This window comes from Solanum tuberosum, unplaced genomic scaffold, assembly GCF_000226075.1.
Source record: "Solanum tuberosum cultivar DM 1-3 516 R44 unplaced genomic scaffold, SolTub_3.0 scf00139, whole genome shotgun sequence".
In the NCBI taxonomy this organism is placed as follows: Eukaryota; Viridiplantae; Streptophyta; class Magnoliopsida; order Solanales; family Solanaceae; genus Solanum; species Solanum tuberosum.
The window spans coordinates 41,863-44,972 of record NW_006239063.1 but is presented as its reverse complement, the minus strand read 5'-3'; positions in this window follow the sequence as shown (position 1 = coordinate 44,972).

Sequence of the window (3,110 nt, the reverse complement as noted above, 5' to 3'; positions counted from 1 at the left end):
CCTCAATTTCACCTTTCATGGCATAAACCGACATTACTACAATCTCATCAATTAAACTAGGGTTAGCCATGGAAAATATGTAATATCTTCATAATAACATAATTCAATGCTAAATCAATCATAAACAAGTACTATCCACTCAATTGGAATAATACTCAACACTACCCACAATATATGAAGAAACTCTAGCTAGAATTGGGGGTTCATCTTCACAATTAGGGGAAATCTATGGGTCTCCATAGATGGAATAATCCATGTATGAATAAGCTATCATACCTTGATTATAAAGCCCTCACAAATCTTGCATCAATGGAGGTGTTTTATTTAAAAATATATATAAAGGGAAAATGACTGAGTTTTGAAAAATCGATTAAACTTATAGTTTAAGAGAAATCGAATTTCCAAAAGAACAGAGTCGCCACTTAATTTTTTAGTAAAGATCAAGAAAAAAAATGTAAGGTTTTCAAAAGATTTAAACAGATAAAATCAATTGAAAATAAAAAGGGCTCGAAGTTCAATGTACATTCCGAGAAGGTGTTAGGCCCTCGGAATGCCCGCTAACTTGCGGTTGACCGGCGATTTGACTAAAATGATTTTGACTAATTTTAAATTTTAACCAAGTGAAAGAACTCATTTATTTTAACTAATTTTTCTTTAAAAATTTAACCATGTAAAATAACTCATTTATTTTAACTAATTTTTCTTTAAAAATTTAACCAAGTAAAATAACTCATTTATTTTAACTTATTTATTTACTTACTTACTACTATTACTTTTCTAATTAATTATTTTTAAGGGGGAATAAACTAAGGGGGATCATTCTAAAGGGGAGTGATTTAAGTGTTGACAAAATAAAAATAAAACAAAGCTAAGTATAAATATTTTAATTTTTATAAAAATAAGTGAAGTGGCCATCTTCGGGAATTTAATTAACTTAAACCAAGATCAAGATAAAAATGTTAGTCAAGTACCATAAACAAGTAAATAAGAGCAAGGAAGGAAAATATTGAATTTGGGCCTCCCCAACTCTGCTGGACCAATTGGGCAAAACAAGATTGGGCTTTGGCCCATTTTCGTCCAGCTTTCACACTTAAAATCTGTGTATACGTCGAACGTATATGACTGTATACGGTACGTGTTTCAGCTCCCTTTTGTGTATATCGGGCGGTATACCAAATGTATACACTCTTTTTCAACCCCTGCACCTGTATTTTGTTTTTCTGCCCTGTATATCATGTGTACAGTTGCTGTATAGCAGTGTATACTGCTGTGTACAGCAGGTATACAACTCTTTTTTAGCTTTTGGAGTCTTGCATTAGCTTCCTTTTCACCCTCAAACACCAAAGGCTGACTCGATGCTCAAAAATGCAGGGAGATGATGAAAAAGAGTCCAAATTGGACTCCATACGAATTCGCATGATACAAAAAAAGAAGAAGATAAAATTAGCACCTAAGGTAAATATAGGATAGCAATGTGTCTAAAACAAATTACTACAACAGCTTCCAAGCTAAAGTATGTCAAACAAAATTGTTTTGATCCATTAACGAAGATTTAAGAAAAAGGATAGTGAACCCACAAATAATGTGCAAAATTACTAGAGTTGCTCATGCCTAAGCTACTGTTTTCAAACAGATTTAACAAAAGGGAAGCCAACTCTCACCTTGCTCACAAGTTAGTTGTCATTTAATGCATAACACGATGGCAGGTAACACCATACTAGCAAAATTCCTTTAACAATAAGTAATTAAGGCAAGCAAACACATGAATAAAAGGAACAAGAGGTTGTCAGACCGAAAATAAACTAAACACCCATATTAACACATAAACACAACACATATATAAGTTTAAAATTTAAATACCCAACTATTATCCTTTGCCCAAGAAATCACGTAGATAGGAGAATCAACCAAAATACACTCAAGTAAGGAACAATTACGGGGAAATAATGCTTCAGAACGAATTGCAAAATGGAATAAATATAGTAATATAAATATGGAGGGAAACAAAGTAAAGAAACAAATGGATTGAAGCTCAAACAAGTATAAAACTTAACAGGCATGAATTAGAGACATATTATGATTTGTGACTAGAATTTAAGCCATAAGCAGGTCATATTTCAGACAAAGCGAGCCAAGAACCAATTTAAGATCAAACCATGACGAAAAGCGAAGATTTAAACACAAGTCGAGATACACAATATTCTACGCATTCAGAACCTCAAACGAGTCAACTAGAAATTATAAGCAGCTATCGGAAACCATATTCAATCATTTTGCAAAAAAAATATACAAAGTGTGAGATAAAAAACAAATGATATGCAAAGCATCTTAACTGTAAATAACACATTGAAGCAAAAATACAAAAGTAGGAAATATCACCTTTTTCTGGGCAGTGACTGGGACTAGACGAGCAGGGAAACAAATTTCCATGACCACAGCGAGAATCCGAGAACTTCGGCGAGCTCCGGAGACGGTGAGTGAAGGAAGAGACAGAACTAAAGAAACTCAAAATCCTTTTAGCTGCTCTTTATGAGAATGATTTTTGTTCCAATTTTGACTCTCTATTTGCAACCTTATGTAAATCCTTTCTCTATAAATTATGACTCTTTCTATATCATTTTTCACCGACCTTTTCCCAATTTTCTTTCAACTTTTTCTCCCCCCGCACCACAAATAAGAAGAAGGGGTATTTATGGGGAAAAACTAGGGTTCAGTTGAGGGGAAAAACGGAATGAATTCCAAAATTTGAAATTCAAAAATCTTTCACAAATTAGGGGAGGCAACCTTTTCTCTGAAATTTCACCCATTCTGGAAGAGGAAGGGGGGATGGACGCCTCAGATCGGCTCCCTTGTCCTTGGACGCGACGTGGCATGATCTCGCATTGCCAAGGACGAGACGCGTGTTGCTGCGACTGCCGACTGAAAGGGACGGGAAGAAGAAAACAAAATTTGCTTGCTTTTCCGTCTATCGCCGTGAATCTCTGTGTTCCGTTTGAAGAGCCAACGTTTGTGAACGTTGCTCTGTCGTTTGTGAGCTGCTGCTTCTGGAAATTGCACGCTGGCAGCTTCTGGGTCTTTGAATTGGCAAGTGGGCCGGGTCAGAGTAGTTG